Here is a 19,703-nt window from a genome sequence, read left to right as displayed (position 1 = left end):
AGCACTGGCTATCCCAGGTGTGGAAACAAGCCGGGAGCCCTGATTTCAAACCCCTGCCTCTGATTCCTGGACCATTATGCCTTTTGGAGGCAAATACTTGGTTCAAGTTCACTTAGAGCAGTGGTTCTCAACCTTTTTTGTACCGGGACCCCTTTGTAAATGTTTATGGCCAGTCCTGACCCAGTGGCCCCCACTCCCAACCTGCTGCCCCCTGTCCTCAAACACAGCTCCCAGAGTGCAGGGCAGGCGGTGGGTGCGTGGGGCATGGCAGAGCTGCAGCCTGCCAGGAAAAAGCCATAGTTTCCCATGTTTCTTTCCTTTAAAGGAGCATCTATTTTTAAGGTTTGCTTGCGACCCTTTCACATATTCTTGCCACCCACCTTTGGGTCGCGACCCATGGGTTGAGAAATGCTGACTTCAGGGCTCCGGAGAAGGATTTGGGATGGGCTCGGAGGCCACCATCAAGGACTTACATCTTCAGCGCGTGACCCAGGGCACTAAACCACTGCAGACTGGAGCTGCCCAGCAATGACAGAAGTCGATCTGCAATGCCCTGTAAGGTGTCGGCTTGGTGCTAGTTCTCTCTCTGTGCCACATCCTAGCCCTTGACTTCAGCTGAGATGCCCAGCCAAGATCTGTACATTTTGGAGCGCCCTGTAGCAAATACTTGAGCTTGGAGTTCCCCCCCGGGCCACTTCTACCCCCGCAAAGGCCAACCATGTATTTTCAGTCCTTAATGAAAGGCGCAGGAAAGAAGGGAAGGCACGTTACCGTGAGAGGCAGAGACTGCGCGGTGTACATTCAAGCAATCTGCAAGACCAAAATGAGCACAAAAGTGGCCAAATCGGTAGATTTAAAGGGGCAACGGACACAAAGGCAGCGGTGCGTGAGCCCCATCTGATGTGAGCAGCGCAGACCGCCCCCGGTTGCCAGCCAGTTTCATGCACGTGTTTGCCTTCTTGATTACAACACCGGCTTTCTGTCACCGCCACCGACGTTCAAGCGGATTGCCCGCCTCTCCGGGTTATTTCACTCGTGGTGTTGGATTCTGGAGCCCGGGGTGTTGCATGTTTATCCTTTCTCTGGCTCCTCCATCTGCTCCAGAACTGGAATTAACAGGTACGGCCACAGGAGATGAGGGCTGCGCACTGGCAGCTGCAGCCCCCGGATGCCAAGATCTGGTTCCAGCAGGTCCCGCTCCCTCCCTGCTTTTAATTGGCTCCAAATGCAACCTGGTGATTTCCTGCTGAGCGGTTGGTGGAGCTGCTGGGGTGTATTCTGTCCTGGTATGTTTTCTTTGGCCCGGCTTGAACCCATGGCTTCGATCTGAATAACAAGTTCAGTACAAGCCCTTAACAAGTTCCATGTGCAAGGGACCGCGTCCTGGGGTGGAGGGTGGCAGAGAGATACGTCCTCGGAGCCCTTGATACGTGCTAGCTGGCCCCAAACTTTTACATGCAGACTGGTGCGAGGACTCCCCGCACACAGTGACACACAGCCTTGGGGTGTCTCTCAGGAGCGTGAAGTGCCTGTGTCCTCCTTACCTTGAAAATCCTCCCCGTTTACTCTAGATCCCCGCCCTTGCCTGCTGGAAGCGGTCCCTTCCTTTCCGTCCCGGGCTCCCTGTGTGGAGCAGGCCATGCATAGCTCTCGCAAGCAGCTTGCATCCTGTTTCAAGAAGGCTGCTTCTGCTTCAAAAGAGTTCAGCTGAGTTGAAGAGTTCAGATCGGCGCGGTGGAAAAACCTCTAGTAGATGGAGAGATGGACGTTGCCTCAGGGAGCTGGACTGAATGGCCTGCCATTCTGGGGTGGCACAGGGATGCGCCCTGTGGTGCTCAAGGACGGGCAGAAGAGATGGATGCTGCAAGGCCACTCAACTTGTGGCAAACCACGAGGAGCTGAGCACCCAGAGACCCTCCAAAGAGCTCAGCCAGGAGGAATTCACTGGCCCAGACACACCCGTGGATGATCCAATGGTCACAGCTCCGTATGGATAGGAGGGGTGGGGGTGGAGGACACCCCCTCTCCCTGTCCCCAAATGGAAGGTCGCTCATGCATTGTAGCAGCTATCATTGTTGCCCCCATCACTCACCCCAGCGTGAGCAGTGGAGCCGCACGCGGACATTGCTGCAGCAGCTTTAGTAACTTATCTGTCCCGTTAGAGCAGGTGCGGGGAGGGGGCTAGGAGGTCTGCTGGTGTGCGAGGCCCAGGGAAATCAATGATGAGCTCCAGGTCCTTCAGGCAGCTGGCCAGCGCTGTCTCAGGTAACGTGATTTCCTCCTCCATGCCAGCTCACTGAGCCAACCGGTCTCCGAGCAGGTCATCGTGGGGGCTGAGCCAGCTCACATGGCTTCCCCGAGCTTTTCAACCCCCAAAAGATCTGGGTCTGGTGTGGTGGGCAGGACCCGTAGCAGAGCAGGGCCTGGAAGACAGACACCAAAAGGCCTCCCCTGCACCAATTAAAATCACTCTGTGACTATTTACGTTCAACGTTACAAGTAATAATCGCTGTGCACCATGCACGCATGCACACGCGCACACACACACACAAGTTACTTTGGTTAACATGCTCAGATCTGGGAAAAAATAATCTCTGAGCTGCTCTCCAGGGCCTTTGTAACAGAAAATGAAGGCTGGGAAGGCCTTGAAATCCCTCTGCATTTGTTTTACTGAAATATCAAGAAGTTTAAGACCTTTCTTTTTGCTGAAGGGGTCCACGAATTCACCGGGAGGGCCGTACATGACATACAACATCAGCGTAACTCTGATTCAGTTTATCTAGAAGGTGCATCTCATCGGCCTGACATCAGCTTGGCGCACAGACAGAAATGTCACTGGTCTCTGGAGGGCAGGTGAGAGCAGCTCGCCTGGGGTAGCTGCTGCAGCGGGTGCTATTATAGCCCCTTGCCACTAAGTGGGGGGAAGACGGTAACAGCCTGTTTGTTTGCTTCTTCCTGCTGAAAAGCAGACACACAGCACTTACACCCGTGGAGTTTGATCCTTGTTGTTTCCTGGAGTAACTCTACCCTCGATTTAGTCCCCCAGCACACCAGAAATATGGATCAAGACCATTTTCTGCCTTTAGCTGAACAGTTGACATGATGACGCCCTGCAAAAAAGCAGCTTTTCTACCAAGTGCTGCAGTCAAGCCGTCTTGAAAATGATGCCAAAGAATGCGCGAAGCCATAAGAATGACAACTCTTGTCAATTTTAATTAATAGTAAAACTCCTGTCAGAGCCGGTCAATACAAGACTAGTCAACTGGAGTGGACTGATTGCCAATAATCCACGCTTGTCCATACATCTGCATGTCAGGATACTCCACAGACATTTGGTTCCAGGATTATCTGCTTTACTTGCTAAACCGCAAGCCTTTGTGTCTGGGAACAAATGTTTGTGGAGTGTGCAGTGGCACGTTCAAGCATGTCCTCTACCTTGAACGAATATCAATCCTAATTAACATGAATTAAACCACCTTGGATCAGCAAACCCTCATCCGCATATCACGGTCTCTGGGGCTTCTGATATTATAAACTGACTTTCCACTTGTCCAAAAAAGGCCACCCCCAAGAAACAAGCTCTACCTACCCACTTCCGAGCCCATAAGGAAATGCAGATGGTTTAGAGATGTGTCAGAGTATTTATGCCTCCATGTGCAAGACAGAGAGCAGAAGAGCATCCCCAGACCATGTCAGAAGGTGGAAGGAAGTGAAGAAAGGACCAATTCACTTAATCTTTTCCTTTCTTTTAGCACCTCCACCTGCTGAGCCTTTTAGTGCCTCCATCCTGCCTTGTGTGGAGTGTTAAAACAGCTCTGGTATTATTATTTTTTTAAAGATGTTGCAGGAAACACTTCTGGACTCATTCGTGGCAAATGGATGACAGGAGAAAGCCCCCTACCTCTATGTGATTGCTAGACAAGTCCCTGTGCTTCGGGCCCCTTCTGAAGGATTGCACATGCATTAATGCATGTGCCTCACACTGCCTCTGTGCTAGACAAGTACTTTGGCCATTTTCCTTCTGCAAAAACAGAGGCATGGAGAGGTCAGGTCTCTCTGCAATTCTGTCACAGAGCTGAGGAAAAAATTCAGCATGGCGCCCTGTCTATGCGCTGGTCAAACGCAAAAGTTTTCCTCAAAGTCATTTTTTTGCTGTCATACACAGGGGTTGCATTTGAAAAACTGCATTTGTGCATAATAAATTCATCACAGCTAGTGTTGGGGCAGCTTCTCATCTCTTCTGTGTGCCTTCCCCATGCTCTGTATGGAGCATGTTCCTGTGTGAAAGGGTCTGCATGGCCATATGATCCACTGGGAACAATGGAGCCTGCAAACGCAGTAGGCACCAGGGACGTTTTCTGAGGTGCAGGCATTTCTTCCCATTGCCGCTCTGTGAAGAAAACAGCAAACTCGCTGCAGGTAGGAACCAACCAAACCTGCTCCAGCTCTGGAGAAGGGCACCCAAGACCACTAAGACCCAGGAGAAAGGGGAAAGGAAGCACAGGAAGACTAGGAAGGAGAGTTACTGTAGACATACAAAGCTGGAGCAAGTCCACCAAGACACCAGTATCCCTTCCCAGGTCATGGGCATCATGAACAGCCCTCCCAGGTCGTGGGCATCATGAATATCCCTCCTGGCTCATGGGCATCATGAACATCCCTCCCGGCTCATGGGCATCATGAACATCCCTCCCGGGTTGTGGGCATCATGAACCTCTCTCTCAGGCCATGGGCATCATGAACATCCCTCCTGGCTCATGGGCATCATGAACATCCCTCCCAGGTTGTGGGCATCATGAACATCCTTGTCAGCAACACTTGGAGAAACCCCAGCCGCCACTACAGTAGCAAAGCACACGCTGCTTGTTCGTAGCCACTGGACACGGAGTAGCTGTTGCAGCTGCATTCACGTCAGATGCTTCATCTTGGAAGGCTCCTTTCCAGCTGCACCTTCATGGCAGCTCGGCTATAATAAATCTAAATTGCAAAAAAGGATCATGTTCCCTGGGACAAATTACAGCTTTAAAATTATGGTGAGTTTTTGACCCCAGAGGCTTCACAATGTTCTTTGTCGCTTACTCGAAAATGTGAGCAGCAGCAGTATATTATATGAGCCCTGGATATCAGTGAGATTAAGCCATTGTTTCCCTCTGGGAGTCCTGCCCTGACTTCACTGCCGGGAACTCCAGACTATCATTTTTTTACTCTAAAATATCGTAATCAGTTAAATGAGAACTCTGTCCCCAGCAGGGCTGGATAATTTCACAGTTAGATAATGCTTCCAAATGCATTCATTATACTAGAAAAGGCCACCAGCAGAACAGACTTTTGCAAAATGTCTCGGGTATCTGTGAATAGAAGAACAACTATCAGCTCCCTTTGCAACAGCCAAGGGCACTTCATGGCATTGCCCGGATCATAACTGGAAATATTTAGAGCTGGATCCCTACTCCACCTAGTCGGCGCTGAAACCAGGAACAGTTTTTGGCACCATAGAAATGCTACAGTGTGAAGCCTTTTGGTGCATTTGTTCCAGTCTCTTGTTGAGGACAGCCGAGCACTGGGCCTTGTTGGTTAACCTGGTTAGTAGCTGACCAGACTTTTACTAGTGATGTCGAAACACAAAGGGGCCCCTCTTTGATTCACTCTTCTGCCGGCGGCTGGAATTTACCTTGCCTCTCTCCTCCATCCTCTGCTTATTTAATTAAAATTCCCTACAAACCCACCAGTGCCCCAAGTCTGATACATGCTCAGAAATGGGTCATTAGTCATCCAGCCACAATGTACTGATGTGAATAGAGGTAGGATGGAAAAGTGCAGCCTTACAATCTTAGATACCGCCAGTGTTGGCCAAGCATTACCCATTAATGAAGCCCATCAGCTGCTCAAGTACAGCCCTAATGTGTCATCTGGGGCTTCAGCACAGGACATGATTATCCCAAGGCAATCAGCTCTTCTCCCAGTGTGACGCCGGGGGAGACAGCCCTACATCGGTCTATCACTTTTTGAATTAACCTTGGAATAAATCACCTCTGGTCTAAGTTAGCCTGATGTGAGTGTCAGGAACCCACAGCCATGCCAGAGTTACCATGTGCTATGGGCAAACTGGCATGACCTAATCCCCTGCCACCAAGCATCAAAGCGGTATAACAATACCTGCAAGAAACTATCCCCAGATACGCTCGTCTGCCTGCTCCTGATTTTGCTATGGTTTCAAAAACCAGTGTACAAATCCAATATCATATACCCTCCTGTAAATATGTTGAGTATCCAGGCCTGCAGTCATACATTCCTAGAGGCTAAAGCCAAAAGGGACCACTGTAATTGCCTGTTAGTGGCCTCCCAGATTACACGGGCTTTAGAGCTCGAGTCAGGGAATTCATCTTCCTTCTTTTTAAGCTATTAAGCCTAACAAATGGAGTATATGGCAACAGGCTCATTTTTTGGCCCTGGGCCTGTGACCGAAGGCTCTACAGTCTCAGGACTTGTATTGAGGCGCTGTCCTGGCTCAGCTCCACAAGCCCTCGCCCATCCCCTTGCACATCTGTGGGGAAGACGAGGAGACTCCTCCGAGAGCATATGGGTCGAGCAATTATTAGCCCAGCCAGCTGCACTAGCGAGCTCCAAGGGGACGTGGCCGTAGCACCTGTTTGCTGACAGGGTAGCGTGAAGATGATTCCTTTCATATATTCAGATTTAAATAAATGGTGGCACTCCCCAAAGCTCTCACCATTCCCGATAGGAGGAGCACAGCCTCCTGCTGCTCTCTTGCAGCCTTTGCCCATACCCCATTTCCCTCCTGAATGCTTTTCAGCCCTCGGCAGAAGAGCTGAGTGGTCTCACAGGACAAGCCGTTCTCCTTTTCCTTCCAATCCCAGTCCCTTCCCACCGTGTTTGGTCTAAGAAGGTTTGAAGGATTAAAACATGGCAGGACATAAACTCCTGGCATGTAGGTCATTGTGTAATCAGAGCCCAAGTGAACTGAGCAGAGCATCTGCTAAGCAGCTTTGTTAGTGCAAACATTACTGCTTTCCAATGGACTAATTAGGCTGAAGCTAATGTTAGTGTAAACTGTTGTCAGTGCAAAGAATACGGTCGTTCTTAATGAGAAACAACTGTCCATTGTATAAGAGTCTCCGTCGGTGCCAGGCCAAAGCAAGGGTGATATCATAATTCCAAATAACTGGGATATTTTGGTTGTCAGCAGATCTCTGCTCAGAGCGGCAAAGCCACAAACAACAGAAAGGCTGTTTGGGAACCGGATGGGAACTGTCACGAAAAGATGTGAGGCCTGACTGCTGTCACGCCAGGTGCAGCGCATGGCAGGTCCCCCGGTTTTGGGGGAGTCACTTCTGCTTTACGCCGGTGCATGGACGAGCAGGAGCAGATCCATTCGTTCGCTCTGGCTCTGGCGTAACAACCAGGCGTTGGTGGTAAGAAAGGCCTGACGGCCCACGCACATCAGTGGAATTTGCTCTTTTGATCTTTCAGCTGCACGTGGAGGATAAGACCCATTGAGTTTTCTAGTCTCACGGGAGAACCCGTGTTGTCAGGTGCTAAGCTCTTCGCATAGTCACTGTCCCCAGGAATAGCTGTTGGCACCCAGCACCTCACAAGATTGGATGAACCCACCATGTTTGCATGCTGGTTGGGGACCCTTAAGCTCACTTAAATTCTAGCTTGAACTAAAGCATTAGAAAAAACATGCATATGCTAGGGAATAATCCTGTTCTGGCCTTCGCCAGAAAGAGCAATCAGCCCAGGTTTCACACCATGATTAACGGTCTTTTTCTAATTGCAATCTTGGTTACGTGTATTGCAATAGTATTCAGAAGCCCCATCACGGCCCCCATGAAGACGATAGCCCCTACCCCAAAGACCTTCCAGTTGGAGCATTAGACATGAGACAACAGGTGGCTAGAGACAGCAAGGGCACGAGGAGGAAACAAGGAGACAACGGGCTGAGGCTGAAGTCTCATAAACCCAGATCCAAACTTTGAAAGACCAGGGCATTTGGATCAAGGGTTTGTTGCCTTTTCTGGGATGGGGCCAGAATGGCTTTCCTCACCTTTTTGTTCCCTCTCAGGCTCACCATGCAGGTGTTTTCATTTCATTTGTATTCTTTCTTCTTTCTTGTCATACAGCTTTCCAAGCTACAGAACAAAAATCTGTCACCTGGGTTTTAAATCACAGTGATCTTCTGTTTTCTACAGCTGGAAAACGAATAACTTGTGTGCAACCTGAAAAAAGCAGCACTGGTCGCTATTGTATTGGCATTCAATTAACTCACTCATCCATGAAAGCTCCCGGGGCCATTTTACACTTCCAGACTCACTTTGCTCATTGGAGCTCGAGCTAAGGTTTGGGCTACAGCTGTTCTGGCTGGCATACGACATTAGCTGCCTATCTAGTGCTAGTCCAACTAAATATTGGAAGCCATAAATCATCTGGGCTACAATTACTTCTGACTTGAGCTGTGATTTGGGATTAATAAAAGCAAGGAACGGTGAAATCACTGACCTGTTTCCTTGCCTCACTTGGCCAAGTGGATTATTAACAAGAAAAATGCAGAATGGGGAACACTCAATAAAATGATAAGGAGGAAAAAAACCCCCAAAACCTCATAAGCATTAACCTCTTACATCGTTCTAATTCAAAGCAATATGTAGGTTAATTAAATACGTGCTGGGTTTTGTCTTTTTACTACAAAGCAGGCCTGACTGGCACAGAACAGCTCTCATGAAACAAATAGCTTACCACTTTAACTGAAAAAGGTTTTAATATTTAATACACAACCCCACGGTATCTGGATCCCTCTGATGCAAAGGATCAAAAGGACTCTGTCTGCCTTTGCAATTTTTGTGGGTGGCATAAGAGCAGGCATTTTGCCTGATCATCCCATGCCAGTTTGCAAGGCTACTGCTTTATTCTTCATTCTTCATGAACACCCATTTCTGCCACGATGCCTGCAAGAAATGTGAGGACTAGGCAAGCTGTTTGAGAAAATTATCCTGGCGCATGTCCACGAGGGGCCAGCAGGGGAAATTATGCTTAGGGGCAACCAACATGGGTTCATTAGTGGCAGGTCCTGTCAGACCAACCTGGTGGCCTTCTGCGGCCGGGTCACCAAATCCTTAGACACAGGGGTAGCAGTGGACACAGTTTTCCTGGACTTTCGGAAGGCCTTCGACACTGTCTCTCACCCCGTTCTCATTAAGAAACTGGGGGCTGTGGTGTCGACCCCCCACACAGTCAGATGTGTCCCCAACTGGCGGGAGGGCCGCACCCAGAGAGCGGTGGTGGACGACCTGGAAGGACGTGGGCAGTGGGGTCCCCCAGGGCTCGGTCCTCGGGCCCGCACTGTTCAACATCTTCATCAACGACTTGGACAAGGGGGTAAAAAGCACCTGTTCAAATTTGCTGATGACACCGAGATGTGGGGGGATGTGGGCACGCTAGACGGGAGGAATAGGCTGCAATTGGACCTAGACAGGTTACACGGGTGGGTGAATGAGAACAGGATGGGATTCAACACCGACAAGTGCAAGGTGCTGCACATGGGGAGGAAGAACCAGCACCATACCTACAGGCTGGGAACTCCCTTCTCATCAGAAAAGGATCTTGGAGTCATCACTGACTCCAAGATGAACATGGACCGGCAGTGTGGAGAGGCAGTCAGGAAGGCCAACCGCACCTTGGCATGCATCCATAGATGCATCTCGAGCAGGTCCAGGGAGGTGACCCTCCCCCTCTATGCGGCACTGGTCAGGCCGCAGCTGGAGTACTGCGTCCAGGTCTGGGCGCTGCACTTCAGGAGGGATGTGGACACCACGGAGAGGGTCCAGAGGAGGCCACTCGCATGATCAGGGGGCACCAGGGCAGGCCCTATGAGGAGAGGCGACGGGACCTGAACCTGCTCAGCCTCCACAAGAGGAGGCTGAGGGGGATCTAGTGGCCTGTTACAAACTAGTCGGGGGGGACCAGCAGGCACTGGGGGAGTCCCTGTTCCCCCGAGCACCGCCAGGAGTGACCAGGAATAACGGTCACAAGCTGGCATCGGGTAGATTTAGGTTAGACATCAGGAGGCGCGACTTCCCGGTCAGGGCGGCGAGGATCTGGAACCAACTTCCAAGAGAAGTGGTGCTGGCTCCTACCCTGGGGGTGTTTAAGAGGAGGCTGGATGAACACCTTGCCGGGGTCATTTGACCCCAGCACTCTTTCCTGCCATGGCAGGGGGTCGGACTAGATGATCTGCTCAGGTCCCTTCCAACCCAACTAACCATGAAACTATGACTAATTGCTGGGACAGGGCATTGCCTTTAGCATTCATGAAAAAAAGAAAAGAAATACAATCCTTATCGGCACAACTTATACAGGTTTCCCTCACTATGCAGGTTCTGTATGTGCGGATTCGCTCTCATGCAATAACCCTTTTAATACCAAAAATTCATTATACGCGAGGTAAATTCACTCGTATGCGATCGGAGGGGTGGAAGCCTGCAGGCAGCTGCTTTGGGCGGTGTGTTGTGGGAGTTAGGCCCTAGGTAGAGGAAGAAAAAATGATTTGGGGGGGCTGAGCCAGGTGGTGGTCAGCGTGGTGCCCCAGGAGCTGTGAGCCATGAAGCCGCCCAGCACCACTGCCCGCAGCCACCGCTCGGTGCAGCCGGCGCCCGTGCTCCTGGAGGTGGAGCTGCCCCGGGAGTGGCGTGGCAGTCAAGGGGGTTGATACAGTCAAGGTATTTGTTACATTGTAAAGTGGGTTCCCTTTATGCAAGTTCGAGTTATGCACTGTTTTCCAGGAACACATGTTCAGCATAAAGGGAGGGAAACCTGTATTAGAAAATCCATGCAAGACACTGTATAAACTCCAGTTGTCAACACACGAGCATCAGTTACAATATGTTTCTTTTTATGTACGTTTTTTGCAGGCATCTGCACGCTGACCGTTTGGAAGTGCTGTGCAGATGTGAAGTGTGGAAATATTATGCCTCAGCTGACCTTAACTCTTCATCGCAGCATACCAGTGGAAGTGAGATTTTCTTGATGAAAGCGCTCAAGTAAAGGAAATTAGGAAATGTATGTGCAGAACTGTGCAAGGTATTACATAATTTGCTACACGCACACTACTGTATATGAGTCACAAAATCTGTTTTACACTGATGTAACTCCACTGGATTAAGTACACCTACTTTATACTGTGGTAAAGCAGATGAGACTCAGGGTCTCTGTGTGCAATGGGTACAGTTAATCTAAGCCATCTCTTGTATCTGACAAGACACGCTTTGATGGTGCATCTCCACCCTGCCTTCTGCATGTATTCGATGGGTAAGGTAGAGTTAGTTGAAGTTGCAGTGATCTCAGCCCTCCCATGGGGTAAGCACAAAATGCAGAACTAAAGAAAGCACAGAGAGATCGCTTCAACCTCATGTTACTAGCAAAATATCCCAGAGGCTCAGAGTTTCTCTTTCTATGGTCTGTGTAGATAACAGAGAGCGTGAGTTTAAAAAGAAAGTTTGCAAAGGGTTGTCTCACTGTCGAATCAACTACTGCTCACCCACAGCACGGGCCACCTCTGCTTATTTTACTGGTTTTGCATCTTTTTGCTTTTCTCTTTTTTGCATGGACTGTCCAGTGCAGCTCTCGCCAACCTTTTTCCATGCTGATCTCACTGCCACTCCAAATTTAACTACTAAAATTGTGACTGAACACCCCACTTACCAAGTGCCAGGGCTGCAGTTAGGGTCACAAGCCCTCATCTGGGGGACTGCTAGCCATGTGTCTGAGTGTCACGACTGTCTTCTCCAGCGTGGGATGGCGACTTTTTTCCTCTGTCTGTTGGCACATTACCCAGTCGCATCCTTGGCTGGGGTGTCTGGCATCAGTGTCAGTGGTGGCTTGAATGAGTTAGGAGAAAAACAGACTTCTTCATTTGACAAAGCAAATCATAAAATGAAGATTTTTTTTGTTTAAACTTCAAATTTCACCTTTTTGGGGGGATGATGCCAAATCCTGGACTCTCACTCAGGTGAGAGCCCTGTACATATAGGAAATTTGTCTTAGAAAAAGACCGTAGTTTATATTTTTAATCACTACTACTAGGAAGCTCTAGTTTTTTTTCGACTTCAGGAGCGAGCGGCATGTTCTGAAGATGAGGAATGTTCTTGGGAGCAAACCCAGGTTGAATCACATTCAGAACAAGTCAATCATTTCTTGAATTTCTTAAGCATGTGTTTGCAATCCTTGTTACTGGGGCTTTTAAGCACTGCCAGCACATATTGTTTCCTATCCGAAGTGCTCCAAGAGTTTTAAGAGGTGTCCAGTGCATCCTATGGCCAAGGTCCAAGTGAAGAGCAGTTCTGACTGTATATGTTCAAGATTGCTGTGGCAAGGAGGCATTTGGAAGAGGCAAATGTAACATGCAAGTGAGCTGTGCTTTCCGCCTGCCCTCACTGAGTTATTGTGAAGGCCATTAATACGCATTCGACTGTCATCCTCCATAAGCTCCATATTGTTTCCATTCAGGCCAATGGGAGTTTTGCCACCGGCTGGAACGGGAGCAAGGCTCGGCCTGGCGTGTCTACTGTATGCAAAAGAAAGTCAAAGTACTTCCCAAAAAATTCCTGACGGAGGAATGTGTCGTTTGTGCGCTAGATGGACTATAACTCTGGAGAGGTGATGGATGGAGAACACAGCCTGCAGCTGGTGTTGTAGACGGAGGCATCATCTTTATGGATGAAGCCTTCTGCCCACTGGGGAGCCGGCTTTTGCCCTACCTTTAAAAATGATGCAGCCATTGTTCCTCCCCCTGTGAAGCCCTGCTAGTTCTGATCAGCTGGGGCCATGTCCTGTCCTTGGCACTTAAAAATTCCCTCGGGAGGTCCGGACATAGTACCAGGCAGCTTGCGCTCATCGGTCAGGTTATAGTTGCTTCCTGCTTTGTGTGCTGGGGTAGGAGGAGGCTAGGGACTGCCTCATTTAAGGTCCTGTAGCTAACCATAAATTGGCCAAAAGCTTGCAAAGATCACCCTATTTTTCAGCAATGCAAATGAAGTCTTGCAGTGCCTTGGGAGATGCTGGTAGTGGCGAAGTGATGTCGTCGCCACTACAATCCCGGAGATATGTGAGATGTAAGTCTCTCTTACTGGACCAACTGCATGGTTGGGATTGATGCAGGCAAGCTTCTGGGTCTCACAGTACCTTTCCTCAGGCCTCTGGGAGAGAAGCAGCTTGGCGATTCTTGCCAGCCCAGTCAGAGCAAAATCCTACAGCAGCTATATTTATACAATATTTGTATAAATGTAACTATTGTCTGCAGCATTGAATGGCTTGGGCTTTTTTTAAAAAAAGCTGGCCTGAGTTGTGGGTGTTGAGTCCTTTGGAAAAGTCTGACCTAAATGCTTTTATTGTTTTTGATTTGCTCTGTGAAATAAGTTGGGCCTTAAGATAATTTCACCGAGTCCTTTACCCTTGATGTAGGACGTTACCCATGAGGTTAGAAGAGCACAAAGGAAGTCCTTGAGCAGGGGCACAAACTGACGCTGGAGGAGGGTTGGGTTGATGAAAGCACTGCTTATTGTCAAGTCCTTCTCCCCAGTGAACTTGTCATTGGAGCTGAGCTTGTCTCGTTAGGCCTTCGGGGCCAGAGCCGATGAGACGGAAACCTGGTGTGATGGTATCTCATACCACCCAGTATCTCCAGCGGTATCTGTGCGGCAGCTATCACATGCTGCATATCGCATGCACGTCTGTCAGAGAAGATCCTTAACGCATTGATCTTTGACTCCCATGGGTGGGGTGTCAGCGAGTCAGTCCTCCTCTTCGTTCCTTAATAATATGTCTCAGCCACCCTCTCCCTCTTGCCTGTTAGGCGCTGATCCTGCTATTTCCTGGCTGTAGGTTGACTGATGCACCTGTGTGCACATCTCCATGCACTGCCCCGGTCTGCCCATGAACCAGAAACTGAAAGCTCAGGGAACTAAACATCTTCGGTGAAGTGATGTCATTTCCAAATCTTCGGCGAAGTGATGTCCTTTCCTCTTTCCTGATTAGCACAATGCCTGACTGAAGAGATGAATCATCCTTCTTGGAAGGGAGGAAGTGGTGTCTGCTGGTGAGAGCGGAGGACTGCAAGTCAGGAAATAGTGGGCTCGTGTTTCTAGCCCTGCTACTGATCGACTGTGTAGCCCTGGGCACATCCATTACCATCTTCATGCAGCAGTTTCTTTGTCTGGAAAACATGGGGAAAGAACGGGGGCTTGTCCCACGGGAGGGTGCTGTGCGACTGGCTTAGTTGTGTGATCTGAGAGCCTCACGGGCAAGGTGGAGGATGTTCTTACTGGAGAGTTGCTGAGTTTTGGCAGAGCTTTTAGTAAGAAAAATGACAGGGGAGGTAAGGGAAGGGACCCACAGGTCACAATCCACCACAAGACCAGCTAGCAGCCCTCATTTTGCTTTTCAGTGCGCTAGCTGGTGCTCTGGATTTATCTGAATACTCAACACCCCCAAAGAGAATAAAAGCAAAGGAGGAAGGCATCAAGCAAAGGCCGCGGAAGGACAGAAACGATTTCAAAGAGCGAAGAAGCGGGGAGTAAAATGCAGCAGTCCCAAGACGGGAAAACGCAGCAGGCACAACCACCAGAGCACATGAATGCACAGCTGGGGTAGGCACTGCACTGCTGCGGCAGGTTTCTGCGCAAACAGCTGAATTGCATCACTCAGCTACGATCGGAGACTTTGAAGCCGAAAAGAACAGCTTTGAATTTGAAACTTTTGTTGGAGCTCACGCTTCAATTGTGCTCAGTGCCAGGAAACGTAAAGACTTACGGCGTTATGAGGCTCATGTAGAAGAAAAGACTGCAGGGAGTAATTCAGATTTGCTCCTTATGTACAGAGAGATTGCCGGACCTGCCTCCTTCTCCCCTAAGCCATCTTTTGGGGAGGAAAGTGGGGGTGGGATTTGAGTGCTCATAAATGTTATACCAATAGCTGGGGCCAAGGTTTGTTGGCAGATACGGTTTATGTTTCCCACACGCAGCTCAACCAATGTGCCCCGCACCTACCCCTGCTCTTCCACTCCTAGCTTCTTTTATGGCCAAGTCAGCTGACTGCCAAGTGTCCCCGGAGCAATCTTGAAACCGCCAAAAGACCCTCATGGGGGACACTTGAAACTGCCAAGCTTTTGGCCTGTGCTACCCAAGACAGCTTTGAAGCTTATTTTCTGAAGGGGGAATGGGGAGATTTTTAAGTACAAAATAACCAGTTTGGTTTGCACTCACTCATCTTATTGAAGGACCTCCAAGTGCTTTGCAAGGCCATGGCCGAGCAGCATGGTTATGTGGATGTGGTCTTCTGTGACGGAGGTGACGTGCCTTCCCCAAGGCTGCACAACGACTCGGTGCCAAAGTGTGAAACACAACCCGATGAGTTTTTTGTGCTTGTATCGAACTACAACAGAAGAGGGCAAACTACACCATCGAATGCAACATCAAGAGCGCTTACCCAGGGGTCACCAACTGGGGAGCACAAAGCCTACGGAAAACCCAGGGAAGAACAATTCTGGTGCCTGGGGCACAAGGGATGGTAAAATGCAAGGCTAAGAACCAGGAGTAAGTGCTACAGATTCAAGGTTACAGCGACGGTGCCAGGGAGTACCGCTCTTGGAAGGGCTTGTCTCCATTGCAGAGCTGGCAGCAGAACGGCTCGCCACTGCCGTGGCTAACTCATCTCCCCGGGCGATAGAAACGCAGGCAGCCGAAGTCCAGCTGCATCAAGGTCCGGGCGGGGGGCTGATCTTTCCTCATCCCTTATTTGAGACAGCTGTGCCAGCACTGCCAGATCTGAGAGTGGGCAGCAGGCTGGAGCTTTCTGGGGGAGTCCCCATCCAATTATAGCCAGATGCTTCTTCGGGGCTTAGTTCAAATAACATGGGGGGGAATGAGCCAGGCAAACCGACTGGTACAGCAACATCAGCAACAGTGGTAAAGTCTGTTTTTCTGCATGGGAAGTGCCCTGCTTCTACAGCTCCAGTTACTACAGTTACAGCTGCAAGAGCCCATGAACAGAAAAGGCTTCGATGGCTCGGATGAGAATGATTATAAGGAATCTGAACAATCCCATGGGAGGGTTTGCATTGCCAGAAGCCGCTTTACCACTATCCTCAGCCTCTCCCCTTCTTATTGGACTGTCGGCCAAACTACAGCAATATGGGCGCTGGGCTCTGAGATACTTTGCAAATCAGTTAACTGACATCCCATGTGGGCAGACCCTCGTTAACACTAATGACAGAGAAAAATTTGCTAATTTGAGCTGTGGAGCCAATACGACTTCTCCTGGAAATCACTGCTTGCCCTCTGAGCACCAATGTTGTCCCAAGGGAAAGCCACTAAGTGTTTCCATCAGCCCGGGTGAGCTGCTCAGGGGAGAGGCAGACAGCATCTGTTGTCTAAAACCTCTCTGGACACAAGGGGAAACCACTGTCCCATGCTCTGTCTTCGAAATCCCAGCCGTAAATGGGGAGAGAGTAATTGTCCTCAGTTATTCTACGAGATGCGCTGACAAAGGGGTCCCTGCTTGGAACCTGCTTCTTGTGGGAGACCCCCTTTCCCCTTCCTGGCGAGCAGCTCTGAAAAATGGTAAGCATACCAAGTGCTCTGGAAACTAGGAGGACAGTTCAAGGCACCTAGAAGTGTCCCAGTGCTGCAAAGACTGATACTTCCACCTCATTTTATACAGAGCGAGTGAAACTTTTATGGGCTTCTCCACCAAAATCTGTGGTACTGAAGAGGTAAAAATGCAGAAAGCTTTCAAGAGAGAACAGGACTCGAAGGAAGAGGCAAAAACTCATTTGATGGTCTCAGTCTCCAGATAAGCCTGTTGGTGGTGGAAGATGAGTTTTACTTATATTTGCAGTCTGCTCCTCTCTCTCGGGAGCCTAGCGGTACAGCTCAGCTGCTTTTTATAACTTAACACACATGGGTCGAATTCACCCCATGTTGCTCCAGTTGTCAGCTGGGGGGAGCTCATGGGAAATCTCAGCAGGGTAGAGACCAGGCACTATCCGACCTGTACGGGCACTGCCTGAAGCTTTTGTAGCTTCTGCTTAGGTCCTGACTTAGCGCTCTATGACTAGTGGCCCATTCCCAAGACAATTGTTAGGGACAGAAATGCACCGGGAGAGATGGGGAACAGCTAAGGGAGCTTGCTGCAGCCGGTTGATTAAACGTCCCAGTAGGGTGGACAGACACGCAGCTCCGCAGAAGTGGGGGGCACAGCTGAGAACGTGGGTCAACGCTACGGGGCCGTGCTCTGCCAGACCGGAGGCAGGCTCAGGAGGACACTGCATGGCCAGATATTGTTCTCTCTTTGCCCTTACAGCCCTGACAGAGCCCCCAGGATGGTTTCTGAGCGCCTCCCAGCAGCCTGGTGGAGGCTATTGCCCCCATTTTACAGACTGGCTAAGTGACTTGCCCCAGGGCACGCAGGAATTCTGTGGCTGAGCAAGGAATTCAGCCTCCATGTCCCAAACCGGAGTAACCTCTGAGCTCTTTCCTCCTTCAGCTCCACCCAAGGGAATGGTCACCGAGCAGGGGCTCCCAGCTGCATGGTCAATGAGCGGCCAAGGTCGGGGCTGTGTTTCATAGATTTCATAGACATCAGGGCTGGAAGGGACCCCGGGAGATCATCGAGTCCAGCCCCCTGCCCAAAGGGGGAAGTCACCTGTTTGGCTACAGGTGTGCAGGTAGGAAGGGAGAGAAGCTGTCCAGGGGACAGCAGCAGGACCGTGCCGAGTCTGTAGGTGGGAAGGGAGGAGAGGAGGCCCTGTCCTTTGCAGTGCTCCACGGAGGGGGGTGAGACCACTGTGCCCTGCGGATACCAACTAGAACGGGAAGCTGTTGGTGCTCACCTGCATCAGGAGCCATCAGGGTGAAAGGCTGTGCTCTGGCATGTGCATTTTGGCAATGTGGGCAATAATGCTGCACATGAAGTTTTGCTGCATCGTGGCTGGGATGCTTCAAGTTCCTCGGTACTGGTGGAAGGGCCGGATGCTCTCTCCTTTATCTCCCTTGCAGTCCTAAAAGCAGCCCCAGGATCAGCACAAAAAAAAAGGGGGGGGAAATAGGATATTAGGATTAGCAGAGTTTAAGCGTGACAACCGAGCAAAGGAAGCTTGCAAAGCATCAGCCACCCTGGACCCCAGCAGAGTCCTCACGGGCTGTGATGCACCAGAAACAGAAGCAAACCCCGCAGGTTCCTCCGCACTCCCTGCAAAGCAAAAAAAAACTCCTCAAAGACCGAGCTCTTTCCCAAGCCAAAATAACCCATCTCCTGATTGCATTTCCATATGTGAAATAAAGCCATGAATCAGAACAGCGGTGAATTCTCAGCGCAAGGCTGAATTTGTGAATGGAAAAAGAAGTCATAGGTGCCCCATAAAGGATGGCCGAGCGCGAATGCTTTCTATTTGTTTTTGAGTCCTTTTCCTGTAGCGTGCATGCCCTGAAAGAGAGACGCTGGGTGTATGAGAGCTGAGAGGAACTGGATTAGCAAAGAAAACAGAACAACAGTGTTATTGTCACAAGGAGACAGGTTAGATTTTTGTACAGACGTTTTACCAGTCGCTGAAATGCAAGAAGTTGGCTGGGAATCACAGCAACCAACTGAGGGAGGAGTGTTGACAAGATGCTGGAGTTGAAAAGTTGCAGGGGACCACGAGCTAGAAGGGGAGCAGAGCACAGGAACAGCATCCCCGAAGTGGAGCTTGCAGCTAAGCCCTTGGGAGCAAAGCATGGAGGACTCCTTTGCTTATTAATTCCTCCCGGTTTTTTGCTGAGAAAAAAGATGCTGTTTTGCCCGTGCATGACAGAGGGCAGACGGTGTCATAGGAGGCTGTGGGCATGTCATGAAAACCATGTAAAATAATTAACTCTTTGGTATCTTCTCTTTTCCCCTCATGGGAGCTCCACTACTACTACTTACTCCCCAGCTGTTAACGGATGCATTTCATCTGTCGATCCCAAGTCTGCTGCAAAGGGCACGGTGTCATTGGAGATCTACGTTTTACAAACCAGCTTTCTTTGGGGACAGTAATAAAAAAACAAGAAAATCTTATACTTACCAGGAGGCTGGCAGCACTGGCTTCCCTTTCCGGACCCAGTGGGTAGCAGGAGGAGTGCTAGTTGGGTATGGCACGGTCCTGCATCCCTTGTTCAGGTGAGCACTAGCACTGATTTTAACCAGGCTGCTGCGGTGAGAAGGGCTGTGAGATCGGGTCCTGGATGGTCATGGAGCAAGATCTTTAGGGCAGCGGGCTGCCCCAGTGGGGTGACGGTTGTCACGAACTTGGTGGAAAAAAGGCATCTGCAGAATGGAGCACAGTACATCAGCCAGGAGCAAGAGCGGGAGCTGCTGTTTGCTTGGAAAGACAAAAATTGGTGCCTCGCTTTTGTAGAGTTGGTGCATTTTAAAATGTTCCCAGAGAGGGGCAGTAAAGACCAGGCCCATCCACCACATAGGAAAAGGAAAGGAGAAAAAAAGAAGTGCTGGAGGATTATAGTCCTTGATGAATTTTTTCTGAACTACATTAGTATCATGTTTGTGTCTATCCATGGAAGAACACCATAATATGCCTACGCCAACCCGGGCTACATCTCATATAATAATAATGTTGCGGTCTTTGAGGGTGTTCTTGTCAATAGGTTTTAAAA

General features: G+C 49.9%; 1 long non-coding RNA gene across 1 annotated transcript; it reads right to left on the bottom strand.

Moving 5' to 3' along the window:
* Window positions 1–263: 263 nt before the first annotated feature.
* LOC149852078 (uncharacterized) lies at window positions 264–19,393 on the bottom strand. The gene is made up of 3 exons (XR_016439388.1): window positions 19,115–19,393; window positions 8,069–18,070; window positions 264–4,390 (listed from the first exon to the last, which is right to left on the bottom strand). It is a non-coding gene; the product is annotated as an uncharacterized LOC149852078 (long non-coding RNA).
* Window positions 19,394–19,703: the final 310 nt, after the last annotated feature.

This window comes from Crocodylus siamensis, chromosome 15 (assembly GCF_052110815.1).
Source record: "Crocodylus siamensis isolate JL-2025a chromosome 15, ASM5211081v1, whole genome shotgun sequence".
Classification (NCBI taxonomy): Eukaryota; Metazoa; Chordata; order Crocodylia; family Crocodylidae; genus Crocodylus; species Crocodylus siamensis.
This window is presented reverse-complemented; position numbering and strand designations above follow the sequence as displayed.